The following is an 11,188-nucleotide window of genomic DNA, read 5'->3' as shown; positions in this document are numbered from 1 at the left end:
TCAAGCAAGATGCTTCGTTTCTTCCACCCGTAGCCAGCCCAGCCCGGCAGGCTGAGCTCCTCCCTGTGATTATTCTTGGCCCTGGGTCCTCTCCATCTTGTCTTTGACCCAGTTTTGAGTGGGCGCCTCATCTGGGGCACAGCACGTGGGAAGCAGAAAGCACAGACCTCGCCTGGTCTAGTCTCAAGGAACCAGACAATGGAACACGCCACTCCTGTCACATGTCCCTGGAGAAAAAGGAGTCACATCTCCTGCACAGACGAGGTAGACTGTGGGGTCAGCCCTGTGCCTTGCCACACTCCTGTTACCATGGAGCAAAGGGAGACGTGAAAGCCAGAAGTCTCTGTTAGCCTTCTGTAAAGTTGGTACTAGTTCCTTTTTCTACAGACAGGGAAACAGTTTGGGAGTGATACATGGGCTTCTTAAAAGGTACACGGTGAGGTAGGGGTGGCACCAGAGCAACAGTATTGGCAGTTTTTGGCTCCTCAGTTCTTTTCTTTATCCCTCCCGCTCTCCCAGGACAACGGAAATCGCTGGAAATTAGCGCTGCCCTGAGAAGCTAGAGTGTGTCATTAACAGTGATATATACAATCAGCAGGGTAAATGCTAGGGAGTGACAGAACTGTGTCCACATCCTCTGCCTTCCTCCCCTACTCTCAAGTACAAAGACTCCAAGGTGATAAACCCTCTACCTGCTGGGGTCCCAGCCCCCCCGAGAGCAGATGTGAGCAGACTCAGAGAACCAGACAGAACTGGGAATGACGTTCTCTTCACCAGCCTTCTCAGGTCAGCCACCTCTGCCAGGAAGGTTGTCTGTGGCCATCCCAGTTCCTGCTAGCTTCCAGAACACCTCATCCGGGCTTCCCAAGGGCCATGGGTCTGCGGAGAGTATGAACTCAACGGGCAGAAGAGACCCCGATTGAAGCCATTATGCTTGGTCACCTCCTGCATTAGCATACACAGCCGTCACCACCCCTGCCACCTCTCCCCTGCCAGGACGTCTACAGGAAATCAAGGATGACACCATCCTTGACTCACATCTCTCCAGGCATCACCAGCCTGTGGGCTCAAGCTTGGCTTTCCTAGAGATTCGTGCATAAATCTTGTCATTCTTGACTTTGGGGACTCATAACAGTAATTCTGGTTCCTCGTCAAATGCCAGCCCTCAAACCCCTCTGGGAGCCTCAGGGTTGGAGGGGGATGTCTTATTATGTGTTCGTGTTTTAGACCCAGCCTCTCCAGCCTCTCCTGCTGTGACATACCGAGGAAAAGATGCTCGGTCCCATTTTTCCGGTCCTCTGAGCCTCACGCCCCCTGATCAGCCAAGGGTTAAGCTGGAGAAACATGTCCTCCACCTGTTTCAGCATGGCAGAGCTGCCTGGGTCCAGTAAGATGGCTTTTAGTCATAAGCTCATCCCAGAGTGTGCATGTGCCCAAGAACCACAGCGGTGATGACGTGTTCTTACCAGCCTTCTAAGGTTACATGCCTGGCACACGTTCCCCGCACTTGCCTTGACAGTGAATCCCATGCCCTACGTTCACTTGGAAGTTACCTCCTCTAGAGAGTCCTCTCACCCCTGGCTTATCAGACACTTCAGTGTGTATCTGATCCCCAGGCACTGACATGCCTTATGCTATTTTTCTCAGGAGGATCCTTGGCTACCAGAGCCTAGGGAATGAGGTCAGGGTATAAAACCTCACCCAAAGCCGTAATCCAAATCTCAGTTCCAGTTCATCACATTATCAGTGCCACCAGGAAGCAAAAATGCCACCCCCACCCCTCTCTGGGCACCGCTGAGCTAAATGCTTTCCTGTATTCCAATGCTTTACTAGTGCTTTAGATGCCTGATTTTTCAATCACGGTTATTGCTTTATGTCTAGGCCCCTCCTCAGGTATTCTGAGAAAAAGGAAGTATTTGTACACAAACTGTGTGGCTCCAGAAATTGCCAGGTAGCCCAGACATTTGTCTTTATGGAAAATTATTAAATTGTTCCATCAATCCCCAAAAAGACCACCAGGAGAACTTCTGATCAAGCAAAGCCAAGCTTATTAAACTCACGGCAATAGCCACCTTGAGTGTCTTAGCAGTATCTCGGGGCCGGGCACTTTGAAGGTTTCGGCCAGGGCTGGATGATTTAAGGCAGGTCTTGCAAGGCAGAGAACTAGTTAGGATCGAGCAGAGTTAATGACATGAAAGCTTTGAATTGATGATCCCACAAATCAAGGGCCTTAGAGTATTGACAAGCAAGCTGTTAATCTTGATAAGTGAGCTCTTTTAATCACAGCGCTAACTTCCAGAAACAAGTCTCTCTTGGAACAAGTAGCCAATTACTTTTGCCTAGTCCTGGTGCCCCCTCGCCCCCTGCCCCCGTCCCTGGCTGCTTCCTTTGCAGCGTGTGGAAGTTCCCAAGCTAGGGATAGAACCCGAGCCACGGGAGCTACCAGAGCCACTGCAGTGGCAAAGCTGGATCCTTAACCTGCTGCGCCACAAGGGAACTCCAATCCTATTCTTATTTAGCACAGAAACTGGAAAATAAATTTCCATTCCAAAAATGTCAATGCATTTGTATGACACATATAACTATAAGTTGTTGTCTTTTTCATTTCATACACATTTTTCTTTCTTTCTTTCTTTTTTTTTTTTTTTTTTTGCCTTTTCTTGAGCTGCTCCCAAGGCATATGGAGGCTCCCAGGCTAGGGGATCTAATCACAGCTGTAGCTGTCAGCCTATGCCAGAGCCACAGCAACACGGGATCTGAGCCAAGTCTGCGACCCACATCACAGCTCACGGCAACGCCAGATCCTTAACCCACTGAGCAGGGCCAGGGAACGAACCCGCAACCTCATGTTCTTAGTCGGATTCGTTAACCACTGCGCCACAACGGAAACTCCTTCATACACGTTTTTCTTATACCCTTGGCTAGATTCAGAATTTGCTTAGGACAAGAGCTACAGGTCACATGAGGCAATTTGACCCTACAGAGCACAAATAATCCCACGTAACAGACATCACCTCTTCCATGAAGCCTCCTATGATGCCACCTCCAGGTTCTCAGTCATTTCGCAAGACTCTGTTCACACCACTATTTTGGTGTCTATTGTCTGTGGCATGATGGGCCTTTTTTCCTCCTCTTTTCCCCCTTTACGCTTTCCAGGGAGGGCATCTTTGGCAAAACAGAGTGAAGAGACAAGGATGTGGGTGATAATACTTCCTGGAAGTTAATCCACAAGAAGCCATCATATTAACAAGACCAAAAAAAAAAAAGTGTGTTTACTTAGGAATGTGAAGGAATTAAAGCCTCTTCAACAATTCCAAGATATGCCGGCTCTGATGCTGCCTCTCCAGGGGGAGCCAGGTATTGGGGGAAATTGGAGAAATTGAACAAAATCAAAGAAGAGTGAGGGAGACTGGAGGAGGAACGGTCACCCTGATACTGACAGGCATCTGCCAGGTGACTCAGTGGGAAAAGCAGAGCAATGCTCTGTTTCATCCTTTGGAACTACGAACAATTAGCCTGTGTGCCTGCCTATTCCTTTGCTAGATTATGAAATCCAAGAGGGTGGCCCAGGACTGTGGCTGCTTCATTTTTGTATCCCTGCTGCCCTCCAAGGTGACATCCCTTCACAGGATGGAATTTTGAACAGAATTATGAGGCCGACTCCCTCCATCTACGAAGGGGGATATCAGCTTTCCTGTCAATGGCATCACAATTGTTGTTTAGATGTCCAGATTTTTGCAAAAAATGACTGTCCCCCGTTGTATCTATCCTCATGGTCTAAATTTGGCAGTCATATATATTAGCCAGCCCAGAATCCACCTGTCTTATGTCCTGCATTAAGTGTCTCTTCAGAATGTCTTTTGAAGCACAGCATCCTTATATCACTTTTATGGATACCGGTCTCAGGACCAGTTTTCCCTCTGGCGGTTTCCTTAATTGGTGATTAGGCAACATTGGGTTTCTTCTTCCAACCTGCCAGTTTTCTTCATTTAAAGCAAATTCTGTCAAATGAATAAGTGCCCATAGCACAATTACCAAGCGCAAAACGAAACTGCAAATATGCATTAGCTTACCAGGGTAGTGCCGAGTATATTAAAAAGAAAGAGACAGGCATATGAGATTGACAAGAGGATGGAGCATTTCATTTTTGCCTTCTGTTTTATTGCTGCAATATCCCATTTGATGGCCTCCAGCTTTCACAGCATCAGCGTCCTGCAATGACACTAATGAAGAAATGCTGCTTTTTGTTCATTCTTTAACCAACTGTGTTGCTCTTTAATGGGAATATGGCACTCCCCCCACCCCCGTTCATGCAGCGTTATGAACGGTTAAGTCTCTAGGGTCCCTCTGATGTGTACGCCATCTTTTTCCCTTTAGGATTTCTCTGATTAGATGCTAAGTACCCTTTCTTCAATGTTCTAGATATTTCAAAATATAGGCAGTAACAGGAATATTTTTCCAGCTTGGAAAAACAAAAACAAAACCAAAAAAGCCCAGGGGGAAGAATAATCATTTTATTTTTCATCACATTTCTCTGCTTTGTGGAATATACTGTTTTTCTTCTAATTATTTCCTAATCATTTTCTTCCATCTTCATTAAGTGTTCTTAAGTCCTTATTAAATTTTCTTCAGTTTGTTATTAAGGCACCCACATTTATAACCTTCTTGGTTAATCATTCACATGTGACTGACTTCTAAATAGTTTTTCATTTAAGCAGAAACTTATTCTGCCCTCTTGGATGGAACCTCCACCCTGGCTTGATTTCCCATAGGGCTCATTTAGTTTCTTCTCTGTTTCCTTTTTTGAGTTCCTTCTTCTTGCCTAGAAGTGTAGAATTTGATCTTATGTCAGTTCTCAGAGACTCTGAAATTAATAAGGGCAGGTTTGAAGCTGCTGGAATGGTGAGGACCATAAGGCACACATACTGCTTTGAATTAGGTCTAATTCCCTATCATGAAATGTCACGAGTCCTAGGTTAGCTCCAAACTGACCGGGACATCACCTGAAATCAGTAACAAAGCAGATCTGCTTGGAGATCCAGGGACAAAGGGTATATCTTTCTGGAAAGTAAGGAACAAATGGTCAGCCTCCAAGCCCATCCCTGGCCTCCTTTGGAAGCATCTTATTTCCAAAGGATAGTGGACAGATTTTGATGTTACCACACAATAAATTAGTCTATCTGATGGAGCATACTTCAAATGGATAGGTATTTCAAAGAAGTTTCCACATTACATCACATTAGGTCAACAGGTTAAGACCTTTCAGTTTTGGAAAAGAAAAAATGAAATGATGTTCTTTAAAAAGAGAGTTTAGCAAAAAGACAAAAAAAATAATAAAAAGAGAGTTTAGTTTGCAGATTGCTGAAACTGTTGAGTATGGATGATAGCAAAGGTTTGCTAACATTTCTACCATGGTTACTACTGCTACTATTAGCAACTCAAATCAACAGACTTCGCTGATGCATGGTTTAAAAGAATGAAGGTAAGTAAAGGAAAAATTAAATGGCATAGCCCTTGAACTAAGAAGCCAGCATGACCATGTGGAAAGAAACAGGCAAAGAGATAGACATAAAGCAGAGTGGACCAACGGGGAGGGGGAGAGTGTGGGATGGACTGGGAATCAGGGGTTAATAGATGCAAACTATTGCCTTTGGAATGGATAAGCAATGAGATCCTGCTGTATGGCACTGGGAACTATATCGAGTCACTGATGATGGCGCATGACGGAGGATAATGTGAGAAAAAGAATGTGTGTGTGTGTGTGTGTGTGTGTGTGTGTGACTGGGTCACTTTGCTCTATGGTAGAAAATTGACAGAACTCTATAAACCAGGTATAAAGGAAGAAATAAAATTAATTAAAAATAAATAAGTGAATAAATAAATACAGCAGAGTGGAATGGCCTAAGTTCTAAGTAAGCCACATAGTGGAAGGAACAGGTCATTCTGACTTGGGGTTGGTGAAGGAGGCCACCCCTAACCTTGACGCGGAGGTATGTGAAGGGTTTTCAGCAGTGAAAATGTGTTGGATTTTCAGATTGAGGAAGCTGTACAACCATAGCCCTGAGGGCAGGAAAGTGAAGCCACATGTTCAGGGAATGTTGGGCAACCTGGAGCAGAGGGTTTTAGAAGAATGTATAGGGAAACAAGGCTGGAGACCGAGCTTTGGGTTGGCTTGAGTGCCAGTCTGGTACTTCTTATTTTAAGGAGGTGCCATGCTGTGCTATAAGAAGAATAGCAGGGTGGTTAAGACTTCAAACCTCAACTCTGATATTTAATAATTTCATGCACTTGGGCACCATTTTTTTGATCCATAAAATGAAGATAATAACAGCAGTTACCACCAAAAGTTGTGAAGTTCAAATACATGTGAAACAACTTAGTACATTTCTGGGTGTAATGTAATCTCTCAATAAAGGGTAGCTATTATCATAATAAGTACTTTACTCTAATAGATCACTGTAGCAGATATTAATTGGAAATACAAGAAAGGTAAAGGAAAAAACTTTTTTGGGAAGTTGTTGAAATGGCCAAGATATTAAAGGGAAATTTAGATAGGGGATAGTGTTAACAAAATTTGGTGGCTCATAGGATGTTAAGAGTGAAGAGTATAAAATGGGTTCAAGTTTCTAGCTTGGATGACCAAGACCGTAGACTGTAATGCTATTATTTGGGGGGAAAAAAAGACTTAGGAGAAGAAGCAAGGTTGGGTTATAGAGGAAGAGAGAGGACATTCAGTCTAGTTTTGGACATGATGTATTAGTTTCCTAGGGCTTCTGAAACAAAATACCACAAATTAGGTAACTTAAAAACAACAGAAATTTGGGAGTTCCCATGTGGATCAGCAGGTTAAGGACCTGGCATTTTCTCTGGTCACTGTGTGCCATGGGTTTGGTCTCTGGCTCATGAATTTCTGCATACTACAGGAGTGGCAAAACAAAAATAAAAACAAAAAAAAAAACAACACAGAAATATATTGTTTCATAGTTGTGAAGACTAGAAGTCTGAAATCAGGAGTTCCCTGGTGGCTCAGTGGGTTAAGGATCCAGCTATTCACTGCTATGGCAAGTGTTGGATCCTTGGCCCAGGAACATCCACATGCCATGAGTGTGGCCAAAACGAGAGAGAGAAAAAAAAAAAGTCTGAAGTCAAATGTCAGCAAAGCTGTGCTGTCTCTGACACCTGTTGGAAATAATCCTTCCTTGATTCTCCTAGCTTCTGGCATTTGCTGGCAGGCCTTGTCATACCTGGTCTGGCAGCATCGTCACACCAGCATTCACTTCCATTATCACAAAGCCATCTTCTTTCTGTGTGTCTATCTCTTCCCCCCTTGTAAGGACACCAGACTATTGGATTAAGGGCTCAACCTACTCCAGTATGCCCTCATTTTAACTAATTATATGATCCTGCCTTCAAATAAGATCCCATTTACATACATTGGCGGTTAGGGCTTCAGCATATCTTTGGGGAGAACTCAATCCAACTCATAAGTGCATTTCAGATACCTGTAGCCCATCAAGGTAGAGATGCATTTCAGATACCTGTGGTCCATCAAGGTAGAGATGTCCAATGCAATGCCAAGGTGTGTGGTCTGGAGCTCAGGTGAGAGGTCAGAGTTATAGACATATGGTTGAAGAATCATCATTCTAAGGTAACCGTTGAAACATAGATGTGACCATGTAAAATTGGTCAGAGAAAGAATATAGAGTAAAGGGAAGGCAAAGGATACAACCTTGTCAAATTCTTCTCATAATTAATGCCAGCCTCTGTCCCAGGACAGACCGAGAATTACTGAAGGTGATATAAAAGCTGACAGCAAAAATAAGCCCTAAGTGGTCCAGCTAAGCATATGGGGTGGAATGACGCATCAAGATTTCTGGGTAATAGGGAAGTTCCCGTCGTGGCACAGTGGAAGTGAATCCGACTAGGAACCATGAGGTTGCAGGTTCGATGCCTGGTCTCGCTAAGTGGGTTAGGGATCTGGCATTACCATGAGCTGTGGTGTAGACCGCAGATGCAGCTCAATCTGGCATTGCTATGGCTGTGGTGTTGGCCAGCAGCAACAGCTCTGATTGGACCCCTAGCCTGGGAACCTCCATATGCTATGGGTGCGGCCCTAAAAAGAACAAAAGACAAAAAAAAAAAAAAGATTCCTGGGTAATAGCAAAGTCACATGGCATAGAAAACCACATGTGTAATAGAAAGCCAATTTCTGCTTCCTGGAAAGAGCTAGACCAGCTAAATAGCCAGAACAGTGTTTCTCAAAGTGGGTTCCCTGGACCAGCAGCATCAGCGTCAGCTGGGTGGCCTCAGGTATTAGAAATGCAAATTCTTAGATCCTACCCTGGACTAACTGAATGAGAAATTTGAAGCCAGCACCCAGGAATCTATACCATAATAGGCCCTCTAGGTGATCCTGATGGGCACAAAAGTTTGGGAACCACTGCTGTAGAGAGTGGTAGCATCAGTCCACAAATTGAAAAATGAAAGGTAAGGGGAATACCTTTACACCTGCTGAGTGTAACATTTCACAACAAACTCCTTCCCAGCAGTGAAGTTCAGAACTTTGAAGATCATTTTGTCTTTAAGTCCAGAGCAGAGAAGCAGAGTTTTAAGTCAACAGAATAACAGCTGAAGTTTGGTATAATGACATCTAACTGTTATCTTTTTTTTTTTTTTTTTGGCTGCACCCATAGCATGCAGAAGTTCCCAGACCAGGGACTCAACCCAAGCCACAGCCATAACCTGAGCCACAGCCATGACAAGGCTCAGTCCTGAACCCCTAGGCCACCAGGGAACTCCTAACTTATCTTTATATATCAAATTATTTCAATATAATGGCAATCATAGTTATGAATTAGTCTTTATTATGTTAATTGGTATAAACAAGGTTAATATTTTATTAGGGACAGAGTATAATATGATTAGGACGTAAGCTCATTCTTTTAGACAAGCCCAGGTGGCATATTCCAGGAGATATGCAAGATCATCCATCGGAGAACTGAAAAATGTTTAGGACTTCCATATCTAAAAAAAAGAAAGATTGAATTCATAATATTCAATGGTTAGTTGCACCCTTGGTTAGTCAATGGACACATTTCTCTGGCTTTCTGAGAAGGGAAAGTAGGAATTCTGTAAGACTAGGGGTTTCATAGTGGAGTCCCCATTCGTCTTATCCCATTAATCAGATTGCAGTATACTCATATATTGCTTATGTCTGGTGATGTGGATTTTTAGACTAAGCTGCCTAGTTTTACCTAAAGTCACTAGACCCTAAATATACAATATGATAATTTCTAGGTCCATACATGCTGCATGAATGGCATTGTTTCATTCTTTTTTATAGTTGAGTAGCATACTCAACAAATGGCATTATTTCATTTTTTATGGCTCAGCAATATTCTATTGTATATATATACCACATCTTCTTTATCCATTCCTCTATCGATGGACATTTTGGTTGTTTCCATGCCTATGCTATTGTAAATAGCGCTGCAATGAACATTGGGGTGCATGTTCTTTTTGAATTATGGTTAACTCTGGATATGTGCCCAGGAATGGGATTGCTGGATCATATGGTAGTTCTATATTTAGTTCTTTGAGGAAACTTCATACTATTCTCCATAGTAGTTGCACCAGCTATGGAGATCTTTTTTTTTTTTTTTTTTTTTTTTCCTTTTTAGGGCCACACCCGCATTTGGAAGTTCCTGGGCTAGGGGTTGAATCAGAGCTGCAGCTACCCACTTATACCACAGCCACAGTGATGCCAGATCTGAGCCACATCTGCAACCCACACCAGAACTCATGGCAACGCCAGATCCTTAACCCACTGAGCAAGGCCAGGGATCAAACCTGTACCATCAGGAATGCTAGTCAGATTTCTTACCACTGAGCCACAACAGGAACTCCCAGGAGATCATTTTTTAATATGCATTTTTTTTTTTTGTCTGTGCCCATGGCATACAGAAATTCCTGAGCCAAGGATTGAACCCAAGCCACAGCAGTAACAGAGCCAAAGAAGTGGCAACATTGAATCCTTAACCCTCTGAACCACCAGGGAAGTCTATTTGTTCTTTTTTTTTTAATTCAGCTGGATAAATTGAAATATTGAAGAAAAGACTTCACTTAGTCTTCACTTCATCTTGTTTTAGGGACAAGATTGTTCATAAAATAGCAATAACCCAATACAGCTTAAAAGCATGAAAAGTAAAAACTCTGGACTCTTTGGGTACTGGCAGTGACAAGGATACTGTTTGCAAATCTTATAAAAAACAATGACCGACTCTTTACCCACAGTCTAGGGGACTAGTTGTGTGAACTCATGAGACTACACCAGGGCTAGTGTAAGAGAGAGTTTACGTATCAGGCACAAACAGTGCTCCAGAAGGGCTCCGTTTCTTAGGCTCTAACTCTCAGCACAGGGAATGGGTTTTGCTCCTGAGAGAAGCTGTTTGCTGTTTGTTCCTAATGATGGTTAATGTATGAACAAACCAACTCCCAGAGCTATAACTGATGGTATCAACAAGGCTGGGACACAAAGGCACTAATGAAGCGGAGCCATGTGGCTCGTGCTTTGAAAACATCCGCGGTGGAGGCGGGAGGGGAAGAGTTTGGCTAAATGAAGTCATTTCCAAGAGCGGTAGATAAAAGGGCAGTGCTAGTTCAAAGCAGCTGCTGAAGACAATTACATATTGCAATTCCCTTCACCCTGGGTGGCAGGAAAATTTTATTTTATCACTTTCTCCTCTGACATGTCAAAATATATAAGCTTTTGCATCCGTGGGGCCTCTGTTCTCCGGTGAAAAAATAAGAGCCTGGATAGCTACAGGGCATTTTGGCACAAGTGATGGACAGGTAGGACATCCAGCAAACAGTGCTGTCACTCATCATTCCCCGCCCCCATCCGTGGACTGATTGCATTTGTCATCTGCGCCTGTCTCTCTGCTTGGCTACCTGCATGTTGCAGGTGGATGCTGCTGCCTCAGTGACTCATTCTGCCCAAAGACCAATAACATTCTGAAGGCTACAGAGATGGAATTGTTCTATGGGGAGGTGGGAGGAAAAAAGGAAAACTTGAATCTCTGCATGTTTTGCCACCTTGAAAAAAAATGGCTGTTCCTAATGATATGAAATGATAGAACAGTTGACTGAAACCACTGCAAATGGCAGTTATTCCTCTAAATCGCCTAAA

This window comes from Sus scrofa, chromosome 9, assembly GCF_054392235.1.
Source record: "Sus scrofa isolate SSC_HxYL_T2T_F1_AM1 chromosome 9, Sscrofa_HxYL_maternal_Yorkshire_Landrace_v2.0, whole genome shotgun sequence".
Taxonomy (NCBI): Eukaryota; Metazoa; Chordata; class Mammalia; order Artiodactyla; family Suidae; genus Sus; species Sus scrofa.
The sequence above is the reverse complement of the archived record's forward strand: the minus strand, read 5'-3'. Positions refer to the sequence as shown.